Raw genomic sequence first — 12,256 nt, 5'->3', positions numbered from 1 at the left:
TTCCTTATGTAGCTTCATTTTCCCCCTGCTTTTTCCCCTATTACTTTTGTTGAGGGAGAGTACACATTTTCCTGATTTTTTTTAAAATAGAACATTTATTGTGGCCTCAGTTGCCCAGGAACTTGCAGTTCAGCAGCAGTATTGCCTAGACTTTTCCAGAGTAAGTACCGAGTTGCCCCATGCTGTTTGTAATTGGTAACTGTTCAAATGAAGAAAAAAAAAAACAAACCAAAAACCCAACAACAAACCCCAAAACCAAACCCCCAAAAACCAAACCACCAAAACAAAAAGCCCACACACACCCCAAAACCCACCACCACCACCAAAACCCACAAAAAGGTCCTTTAGCCAAGTGTTCTATTTTATGCAGGGCTGTCAGCTGGATAAGCTTCAGGCTTGTGTTCCAAGACTGCTCAAAGATGATAAAGGTCTTCCTGTGGTCTGACTCAGTTCTTGAATAAATTGCTGTGTTACTGGTTTACAACAGAACGAAATTACAGAAAACGGCTTAATCACAATTTGTATTTATTGCTGAAGTAGAATGCCTGTTAAAGCACTGGAATGAGTGGAGCTGGAGGCTGTATTGCAGGATACCAACACGGGCATCAAGGGCTGAAAAAATAAGAAAAGAACATAATTAAACAGTTCTTAACCTGATCTGGAGAGTGTTTCTAAGCTTCATTTTGATCCTTAACCATTAATTGGTGGCATTTTCGGTCTCATACTGCGAGTTTAGCTTCAGGGTTTTTTGTGATTTGAAGTTCCAAAATACATGATTCCAAAAGATGTTCGCTCTTTTTTTTTTTTTTTATCCTTTACTACTTTTTTAATACTACTTTCTGTGCCCCCAAAGGAGGGGGGGGGGGGGGGGGAGGATTAATTTGGGAACCTAGTACTGTGTTTCTGAGATCAGCTGACTATCTTTTAACCTAAATATTTGTAAATTAGCTTTCCATTAGTAGACAAGCCCTAAAGTGTGTCTCTCTAAATAAACTTGTGTTAGTTAACCTGGTAAAATGAACCTGAAAGTTTTTCAGGACTTCTTTTGGTTTTGTCTTCATGTTGTTTGTCACTATAAAGCCTTGTTGTGCAAGAATGTGTGTACCTGAGTTCTAAGTATGGTGTTAGAGCAAGCACAGTGCTTCTGATGAGATTTCGGTTGGATGTGATGGTTCTGCAGGCTATAGTTCTGTTTTCTGTCCAGAAATTGTGATTTTTCTACCAAATCATCTTCAGCCCTTTCATTTTCAGTTTCCTGCATATTAGGATGGTGTTCTCATTGAAAAGAGAATGCAGCAAGTAAACTAGATTATTCTACTAGATTATTCTAGTTGTTGAAACTGAACCACTTCACTCAGCATGCTGAGAAGTGCTTACTCACTCTGGCATATTCCTCTACAAGGCAAGAGTATTTAGCATTACTGTTACAGGCCTGCTAGAGCCATGTGCTCTTGAGCATTCTAGATTCTTTTGAGGGGAGTGGTCTGAAGAAATAAATCTTTAAGGAGAGGACAGTGTGGCACTTCCTTAAGAGGAGTAACTCAGGTGCTTTACCACACTGCACAATTGAAATGTTTGAATTTACTGACATATCTTTGTGACACCTGACACATATTGATCATGTCTCTCTCTTTCCATGGTTTTTACTTGGTTTTGTTCTTCCAGGATATTTTCAGAAACCAAAAATAATCTTGAGGACCAAATGTGTTTCTTATTTTTGACAAATTGTATAGAAAATGCTGAAGAAGCTTTTAGCTGTCATTGTAATACTTCTAAAGAGGTTCAGAGTCACTATGTGATTCTGTTTAAAAACAGAAGGCTTCAATAACTAGCAATAATTGCAAAGGACTTGCAGACCAAAGGAAGGAATGTTTGGTATTAAGATAGTTCTTGGAGCGCAGTGTGTTCAAGGCCCTCTTAAATTCAGGGAATGTTTGGCAATGACTTTGCTGCTCTACACTTAACAGTATTTTGTATGGAACATATTCTGAGACCTAGCATTTTATATGCTCTTTTTGTGTATGAATGTGTTCAATAGATTTTGAATATTTTATTGTCAAACTTTGATAACATAATAAAGTTGATCTAATACAGCTTGTCTCCTGTTGTGAATAACATGTTGTCTCACTGCTCACATGGAATGTCAACTTGCTGTTTTTCTTCCCCACAGATTCTTGGTGTCTCATTTTCTCACAGTAATTGCTTCTTGGTTCATCTTCCAAATGCACCTACTGTCTTGTGGTACATTTGGAGTTCTGTTAATTGTTCTTGAATTTATGGAGATGTGGGACCAAGATTACTCAACTTCTTTTGTTTGCTTCTTTCTTGCTCATCTCGTATGGAAAAATAAAAGTTCTTGGGATGCCTCATGCTTCTGTTCAGGTAATAATTTTGAAATTAGTCCCTCAATACTGAAGTGTCCTAAATGCTTGCAGCTGCCTTCATACTGTTGGTTTCCAAACTGATCCACAAACCCATGCATGTTGACCGTACAGTTTCATGGTTGTAAGAAACAATCTTTTTGCAGTTAAAAATAGTGTATTGTGGCTCTGAAGAAATTTTAATGGTAGACAATGATTCTGTAGGGTAAAAAACCTTGGAAATTATCTCCCTTATCAAAGTAATATAAAAGCCTGTTGGGCAAGCATAAGTCCTCTGGTGGCTGGCCTAGATGCTTCACTAACCTATAGTACAAATGATTGCTTATAACTCTTGAGAAAGAAGAAAAAAAATTATGAGGCTGAAACTTGCCTTCTGGGGGCTTTTTTTTTTTTACATGATGAAGATTGTAATACAAGATGAGCGTTAGTGAATGCTGCTCCTCTCTGTGCCCTAGATACCTATTAATTGGACATCTTGTCCTAGTACAGTTCTTATTTTTGCCTTCCTCAGTGTTCATTGACCCCATATGATTGCAGGAGAAAGGGGGGGAATATGGCCTCCTTCCAGCTCCCTATTAAAATGGGGAAAGTCCTGCACTAAAGCACTGTGCCAATTCTTGGAAGAAGCTGGGAAGGCTGAGAGCACAGGGAAGGGAGGACAGAATTATAATGGGGCCTGGCTAGAGTGGTGTCAAGCCCTGTGAAAGACTGGTGTCCTGTGTAATGCTAGAATATTGATGTAACACTGGTGCTAGCTTGGGTTGAGCATCTTTCAAATAACAAAATTATAGTTGCATATTGTCTGATGCTATTTTGCTGTGCTATCTTAAATGCTTACTTTAATGATGGGATTACAGTTTCAAGAAATTATGTTGACTTTCTCTTTTGCTTGAATTACAGTTTTCTTCCAAAGTTCTAGCTTAATAGTTTCCTTTGTTTTAAGCCTAATTTACTTTGTTGTCATTCAGATCAACAAATGAGAGTTAAGTGTAATGTTTAGTTCCCAAATGAGCGTTCTCCAGGTGAAAGCAGAATGTAATATGAGCGCAGGTGTCCTGGGTTCGGCTGGGATAGAGTTAATTTTCTTCCTAGCAGCAGGCATAGTGCTGTGTTTTGGATTTAGTAGGAGAAGAATGTTGATAACATGCTGATGTTTTCAGTTGTTGCTGAGTACTGCTTATGCTAGTCAAGGACTTTTTCAGCTTCCCATGCTCTGCCAGGTACACAAGAAACTGGGAGGGGGCACAGCCAGAATAGTTGATCCAAACTGCCCAAAGGGCTATTCCATACCATATGATGTCATGCTCAGTATAGAAACTGGGGGGGGTTAGCCGGGGGGCAGCGATCGCTGCTCGGGAACTGTCTGGGTATCGGTCGGCGGGTGGTGAGCAATTGCATTGTGCATCACTTGCTTCGTGTATCATTATTATTATTATCATTATTATACTGTTACTATTAGCATTACTATTTTACTTTATTTCTATTATTAAACTGTTCTTATCTCAACCCAGGAGTGTTTCCCACTCTTACTCCTCCGATTCTCTCCCCCATCCCATCGGGAGTGAGCGAGCGGCTGCGTGGTGCTGAGTTGCTGGCTGGGGCTAAACCATGACAGCAGGAAATCCAAGAAACTCATATGCAGTTTTAATCAAAATATTGATGTTAAGTTTGTCTTAATGGTTTGTCTGTATTGATGTTGCTTGCCAACTTTTTGTTCTGAACCATGCAGCATCTGAACAGAATATCCCAATCCTGAACTCTTTTCCTTCTCATGTAATAGATGATCACTAATTTGTGTTAAATAATAAAGCAAGGTACCTTCATTTCAGGTCTTAGGGATTAGTTCTCAAGTAGCTGTGAAGTTTAAGTCATTCTCCCCACCCCAACAGATTTGGAGGCAATAGCGGTATCATACTCGTACTTCTAGCACTTTTGCAGGTTCTATTCAGTTTGTTACAGGTTAAAACACATCTTACCACCTACATACTGCTTGCACTTTCTCAGCATTTAAAGGTGCTTGATGTGGATCAGTGGGACTCTCAGCTAAAATCTAGAAAATAATCTGTTATTTCTAGAACAATCTCTGCGAGATTTGTACTGGAGGAAATTCTTGAATTTAGTTCTTAAGCAAAGACTGCATAGCATGTTACCAGGGCTGTTAAAGAGCTACTGCAGAAAATCTGGAAAGGACCAGATAATTTTAAATGTTAGGGTACTGGAAAGCCAAATTATATATAAGATATTTCTGTAGCCTTGTAAGTTGTTACAGAGTGGCTAGTGAACTAATGAAACTTTTGTACTTGTGTTACCTGGATACATAAACACTTGGCCCAGTCACAAAATTATTTCTTTTATGTGAGGGAAAGCAAATTTTGTGATGCAAAAAAAAGTGAGCTGCCTGCTTTTGTAGAAAGAATGTTTAGGATGACATACAGAGGAAGAAAAAGGCTGAGAAGCTGGAAAAAGCAGAAAAGTACAGTAAGCTAAAATAAGATGAACAGCAGTAACAAAGTCCCTAATGAAATTTGAAAACTGAATCACTTTAGTAGATTAAAAATGCAAATAGAAAATATGTTTTGATGCCTTAGACACAGCAATCCAACTAGAAACTTTCTCTTACTGCTTGATTCTTCAACAGCCCAATTTATGCAATGACTATTCATTTCGATGGACTTAATGAATTTGAGGAACTCATGTTATGCGGTTTATATATCAGTCTGAGTTTGAGTACTGGGACTTGAGCAACTTAGAAGTCTAGGCTTTTACAAAACAGGGCCATCTGTCAGAGCTTGCATTTGTGTGTACAGCATTGAGCGTTACTAGTGAAAAACACATGATTTTGCTAGTCTCTGACAACTGAATTAAAAAACCAGAACAAAACCATAAAACATGCCCCCCCAATCCCTCAACAATATCTGACCACATCTTGAATGTCTCTTGATATAAGAACCAAAATGAGTTAAAATTTTCTTATCGGTTATACTTAAACAGCATTCCTATCATATGCACCAAAGACTAGCTGCCTCAGTGGAAAAAGCGTGAAGCCTGGGTAAGAAACAGTGATTGGCTTTAACAACCACTGTTGAACTGCCCACTCCTGCAATGCAGCTAAGATAGTTGAGCCTGTGTGATTTGCCTAAGAGGTCTTTTCATGCTCAACTATTTCTGTTTCTCATTCTGCCTTGACTAATACCTTGACAGCAAGCTACTTGTTGTCAAACATGAATATGGAGGTAACTAATGCAGTGGATGTCTAAAGACAGAAACTTTCAAGACAAACAGGTTTTATTCACCCTCTCAAAAGCAGTAAATATGACAGGTCAGCTGTACCCTCTGAGGGTACAGATCTGATAGCTATCCAAGACAAAATAAAAAAGAGTTATTTTGACCAGTAAAGCCAAATCAAACTAATCCTTGATTTTTTTCTGTAATCAAAGCTTGAGGGGAAAAAGTGTAAGATGTTGCTTCTAGCAATTTTCATAATAGCTGTAATCCTGTCATTCTGGTAATTTGCTGCATTGCCTTGAGCCTAACTTGACCATCAGTTTTACTTTTTCCTGCTTTCTGTTAATTTCAGGGCTACATTAAATTTAGTCAGTTTGTACAATGTTTTGGAATATGCTAGTATATACTCACTCTTAAACATTGAAAAATCGAACTACCAAAACTTTGAATACTTCTCGTTTTATAGCTTTGCTGTACAGGTGGGCTAGTTGAATGATGATATGAACGATCCTCAGAAGCCTGACAAGAACTGTGACTTGTATGGTTTGAGTTGACATACTGCATACTTTTATGATCTCTATTAAAAATGCAGTAGAGGGCAGTAGTATATAAGTTAGAGGTCTTTTTGGTAATGTTGAATGGCACCTGTGTTAATTTCACCTGAGAAATCCAGGATTACAGGGAAATGAAGACCTAAGTTTGGTATCCATAAAACGTTTCCTGTCCTGAAGCAATTGTCCATATGCAGATTCTGCTTTTGGAGGAACTTCAAATTTATAGTAAAGCAAAGATATAAAAGGCAAGAAACTTCATCTTGATTCAAACTCTGAGTAAAAGAATCTGAGGCATCAATTATACATTAACTCCCCTCTACATGCTCAGATTAAAGCACAAATTGGACGCTGCTCTCAGAAGTCTGAGCATTAAGTGTTGTGGCTGCGCACCAACCATGAAGCACATATCTAAGTTGCTGAATTTTACAGGTCTATAACCTGTCATTCAGACATATTCTTCTCTAATGACTACATGGAGTGGATGTATAAATGTACTCAGTGTACAGTACTATGATGTACAGAACAGAGCATGTATTTTTAAAAAAGTGCTGCAAATGCTACTGGATCTGTTTCCTTACTGCGCTGCTGAACAACGGACAAATCTGGTACCTCAAAGTTTTCACTTTGCTTGTAACCACTGACTCAGACCTAGTAACCTTTCTGGGACGGCAGAATTATTGACCAAACTGCAGTTGCATGTATAACTAAAAATGTCGCCTTATGTGAGTAAAGTATCCACAGAGTCATCAAGCCAAATGGTAAATTCAGCTGCATGAAAATACTATGCCTACAGGCTAAGTATTTTCATCACTATTATTTTTGAAACTGCTGTGTCTGAGGTAGTCAAAGAAGGGTTCTAGTACAGGTCTAAGGAATTTGATTAAGATGAGCCAAGAACACTGCTGTTATCTTAGCTGTGCTAGCAGATTCTTTATACCTGTATAAAAAAAGGCAAGATAGAATATAGAAATCTCACTAAATACTTAAACTATCATGACCAGAGCAGATTAAAGATGACAGTGGCATCTGAAAAGAGATCTGGGAGACAAGGCTGGCAAGGGACAGTAATAAGGGGTTCCTGCCTATCCACATGGCAAGGGCATACTTTCATGGACCAAACCAAAAAATGTACCTGTAGGTCCCAAAACATGGATTGGTCACCCTTGCTTTACACAGTTCAGGTGTCTAGAAGGATCTTTGGAAGGTCAAATTGTGTAGTGAAGTGTTAAAGAGGTTTTAGTGAGGGTAAAATGATAAAGCAAAGAATGTAACAATCTCTGGTATGTGTGAAATCCTCTTCTGTTGTACCTGCTTCAGTCTTGAGCTCATGTGATATTTCTAGGTGAAGGCAAGTACTATTGTCCCTATTTGACACAAAGACACAGGTAACTTGTTCGAATTCCTTTGGGCAGAATCTAATTCTGTACCTTTAACTCCAAAGTTAGTGCTCTTGTCATTAAACCATCTTCAGTCTACAGAACAAATAATTTGCTAGAGAGGAAGGGCAAAGCTGGCATGGTACTCCTTGACAGAGGAAAGAATACTCGAGAAAAATGTAGTGTGCAAATGAATGCATTTTCTGCCTAACACATTCCTTGTTAGTAATTTCATCTTGCTGAACTAAGTCTAGGTTCCAAAGCAGTTAATCCCATATGAAGATAATGCATCCTTGATTTTTCATCTACTGGTAAGCATTGCAGTATATGTCACTTCACATTTTCTATGTTTCTATTATGGCCACTTGTACTTCTATGCCAGACTATGATACAATGAAGAAAAACATAACTAAAATATGATATAATATAGAACATAAAAGGTAAACCAAACAAAAACCATTCAATTAAAAATCTCTTAGTCTAGTTTTGGCTCCTAAACGCTCAAATGGACTCAAACACTCTGCTCCCTGCCTTTGATTCAAGTCTTTCTGACCTGGATCTTGTCCCTGAGCCCAGGCTTTTTTCCCCTGCTTAAACAGTTAGCAAAATTTCAGCTAACCTTAAGATCAAATAACTTCCAAAGCCAAACACTACAGGAAAATCTTCCACACAAACAGAAGCTAATTGATAACAATCAAATGTTATGCACAGTTTCTTTTTGGAGAGAAACTAAATGCTTCAATAAAGGTGAATGAAGTTTAAGAAACCCGTGTTTTCTCAGCGGGGATGCCTATGCAAAGATATAATTTAGCTCAGAGCTTAAAGGTGTCAGGAAATCGGAAAAGAACGAACTGAAATGTCAGAAAGGCAGCAGGAGGAAGTGGGAGGCTGGGCTGGTAGAATGAGGTCTGTCAGGCTATGATGTATTTGTAGTTGTGTTTAAAATCTACTTCATTAAAGCACAAGGAAAATTCTGACTCTGGGGGAGATGAGGAAAAACCAAGTAGCTAACTGGACTGCAGTTACTGATATTTGACTATCATACATCAAATTCTGCTTAGTGAGTCCTAATTTAAAGCTCCCTGGGCTCTCAACTAAAGAGACTGATGTTGGATTGCTGAACAGTAAAGACTGCAACTGTCTGGGAATCCTGATGTTATCAAATATTTGCAAAAGATACTTGTATAGATCATGTGTCTCGAGCACATTTCCTGTGAGAAGCAGCAAAGAGTCTGGATTTACATGTGGATAAAGAGAAATTTAATGAGACATAATGTTTGCTATGTCCACCTAGCTAAAAGTAATTTTAATAGAAGGCCCTGAATTGCGTGTGACATCTCAGACACCTCTAGTATTCATGGTGGCTAACTTGCCTAGGTCTCTGGGCTTCAGCTCTGAAGATGTCTCAGGTTCCTAGCTAAGGAGTCAAGACTCACCTAAGGGCCACAGGCCTCAATGTATTTTGCCATTTTTTTCAAGTCTTCCAATTTAAGAGCACAGACCACAGTTTTCTTCATCTCCCAGTTCATACCAGCCTGTGCGATAAATTCAGGGTCATCATGTTATTCCTCATTCCTCATTCAGCTGTCTTTGTTATTAACTTTGAGGGTGATCATTGATTATTACCACTGAGTACATCTGAGACAAGGACATAAACATATGTGACTAGTATACATCTCTAGAAAAGGAATATCTCCTAATTTAAATTAAAAGTTTTCTGTTGCAGCTTAACACCTGTACTTCATACATTTATTATCAATCTAGAAGGATTCAATTGGTAAAAGTAAAATTTGTATCTTTCAGGATTAAATCCCCACAGAGTTTAGGTGAGGAAACAGTTTGATCCATAGCAAAAGTTAGAGATAGTTTTACCTACTCTATTTCTAAAAACAAAAAAAAAAAAAATCCAAAGTTTTGTTAATCCATAAAATCATTCAATTTTTTCAAGGTAATAATGACACCTGTCAGATGCATGTCCAAGTATGACATAGTAGCAGCAATATGTTAGGGTTTTTTCAAAAGTGCAAAACAGTGAGGTACACAAGAAGAAATACTGCTGCTATGATTCTCCACCCTCAGTCCTTGCTACATAGATTATAAATGTATTTAGTTTTTTGGCTAGATACAGTTTTTGTAATACTACTTAAGGTTTAATATAACCATATTCCTCTACATTGAAGCAGCCAGAACTTGGGATCAAAGCCTTGATCTACTTGAAGAAGTCTTCTTAGACTTAGGTGGTGCTGTTCTTGCGAATAAGTACTTAGCATCAGGCCCTTAAGAAGCGAGATATATATATATATATATGCAATAGAGTAAGCTGCTATGTGCTTATTTCTTTCAGAAAGGTTTTTGTAAATGCTAAGTGTATGTTCAGTCAGTATTTTTTTCTGAATGTTTCAGATCAATAGAGGAAACAATTTAATTTGTTACCATTTGGTTTTTTCTATTTCCTGTATTCCAATTCATAAATTAAGAAATTAAACTGATTTGTCTGGTTTCACTAATCAATAGAAGGTATGGGCTGGCTCAGATTGACTTCTCAGAAATGTACAAACATGTGATCCATAAAATACTTCTTTTTTTTCAGAGAAGTGGCAGGTTGAGAACAGGAAATGCCATATTTGCTGAAATTAGTCAAGTTGTGATAAATAATAAGAGCTGTAGGGTTTAGACCTGACCTTACATTCCATCTGTTTTACTATAACAGCTCTGAGCTCCGGTAATGAACCAGGAACCTATTACACTGAAACAGAACAGAAAGCTCTGGCTGCCTTCAGGAAATAGGAGTAGAGTATGTTAGCTTCCTATAACACAGAAAACAGACTTAAGCAGCCTAAAGCATGCATGTCATTAGAAAGCTGATGAGATTAGTCACTAAGTTTCACTGATAAGCTGTTAATTATTTCTCTGGTGTTGACTTGGCATCATCTTTACTATGAAGTAGTTGCAGAGAAATCGCTGTTTTCTCCTAAGCTCTGTGTGTGTCATCAGTGCAAGCAGTGAATCACTGGAGCACATTTAACTTCACTGGACAGCATCCTTTGCAAGGTACTTGTTTGAAGATGCAGCATCTAGCTTTCCAATCCTCATCACAATACCACCTTTCTCCATGTCACTGACTGCTCATAGTTGGTGCACAAACTTGTCTCAGTAACAAAATTAAAAATTATGAAATGCCAAGTAATTCAAAATGGATGTAACAGGTAATTTTCAACCCACTGCATTTGTAGTTTGGGACACAGCTATAATACTCATTAACTTTTCTAAGTAAGGGACCCTATTTCAAAAGGTGTGTGGGAAGGTATGCACAAATGCAGTCAGTAGGAATTTGTATGGTAACCTCCCACATTGCATTAAAATGTCCTGCACCACAGGAGGTGGTATGTAGGAGTGGGTGGGCAAGCTTCAGAACAGGGGAAGGTACTGAATCACTTGAAAAATTCTCCTTGCTCTTTATTTATGTATTCAATTACTTGTTCCAGTTTCTACTTCCTAAGCACTCTTACTTCACAGAGTTATTTCGAGGCTGAATAAAGTGCTACATTCTTGATGCAAACCTGTCTTTACTCCCACTTCCTCTTCTCTTTAAATATAACAAGCAAAATTTTACTGAAAGATGATGAAACAACTCCCAAAGCAAGTTCCAAATCTAGCTTGCAGTTGTCAGTTGCTATCCAAGATTCACGAAGATGTACAATTCTGCTACAGTTGAATTTAAAGACATTCATATTTTATGGTAGACCAACAAGTACTGTTGTGCTACAGACCACATAAAACAGGAGAGATAATCAAGAGTATGAAGGGCTTATATATTTGAAAGACAAGCAAAAATGAGAAGGTAAGGGCCAATGTAGAAAATGTAATTAAAGGTGGAAAAATGGATATGGCTTTTTTTTTTATTAAAACCAGCTGTAACAACCGGAGTTGTTACTTATGTAGTACATATTGTAATATAAGCCTTCAGTGGATGAGGCAAAAAATGTAACCTTTCTTCTTGGTTCATACAGGTGTTAGAAGTGCCCAAGAGTTGGCAAGTGGCTTCTTTATTGGTTAAAAATCTATCCTAACAAAATAGCAGTGTTGGAATCCTAACGCTGCACAGCTATAAAAGGGGAAGATAGCTGCATGTCTACATGATTCTAGAGCAACAAAAGCATCAAGGCTAGCTGTTTGGACAGACTGTATTTATACCTTTGACCAATGACTACATTTTTAAGCAGGCACAATTGGTTCCAAATTTGTGTGTTTATGCTTTTCTCCTTTTACAAAAAATTTAAACCTGAGCTTACTACATTTAAAACTCTCATTAGCTTTCCTGGCAATTCTGTTCACTGAGTTAGACTTGCACTGAAATAATAGGCCAAGTATAGAAGAAAGCACACCTTATAATTTGTTACTGAATTATCTATTTCTTGTAATCTGCAAAACTTTTGCCTGAAAGAACTACATTTATTCCAGACACTTACTAGATGACGCTTTAAAGTTAGCCTGTGGCTTTAAACTGCAGTTCTAGAATGGCAGGGTTTCATTATAGATGTTTCCAAAACTAGTAATTACCCTCTTAATGAGCCCTTGATGATATTGTTTACATTTATAATTAGATTTACAGTGGAGACTCAATTAGTTCAAATACATTTTGGTGCATGTACGCAGGCTGAAGCAGTGAATTGATTTGAATGTCCAGTCAGATGCAATTGCCTTTTGACAAAGATCATTG

This window comes from Pelecanus crispus, chromosome 8 (assembly GCF_030463565.1).
Source record: "Pelecanus crispus isolate bPelCri1 chromosome 8, bPelCri1.pri, whole genome shotgun sequence".
NCBI lineage: Eukaryota > Metazoa > Chordata > Aves > Pelecaniformes > Pelecanidae > Pelecanus > Pelecanus crispus.
Note: the sequence above shows the minus strand (reverse complement) of the source record.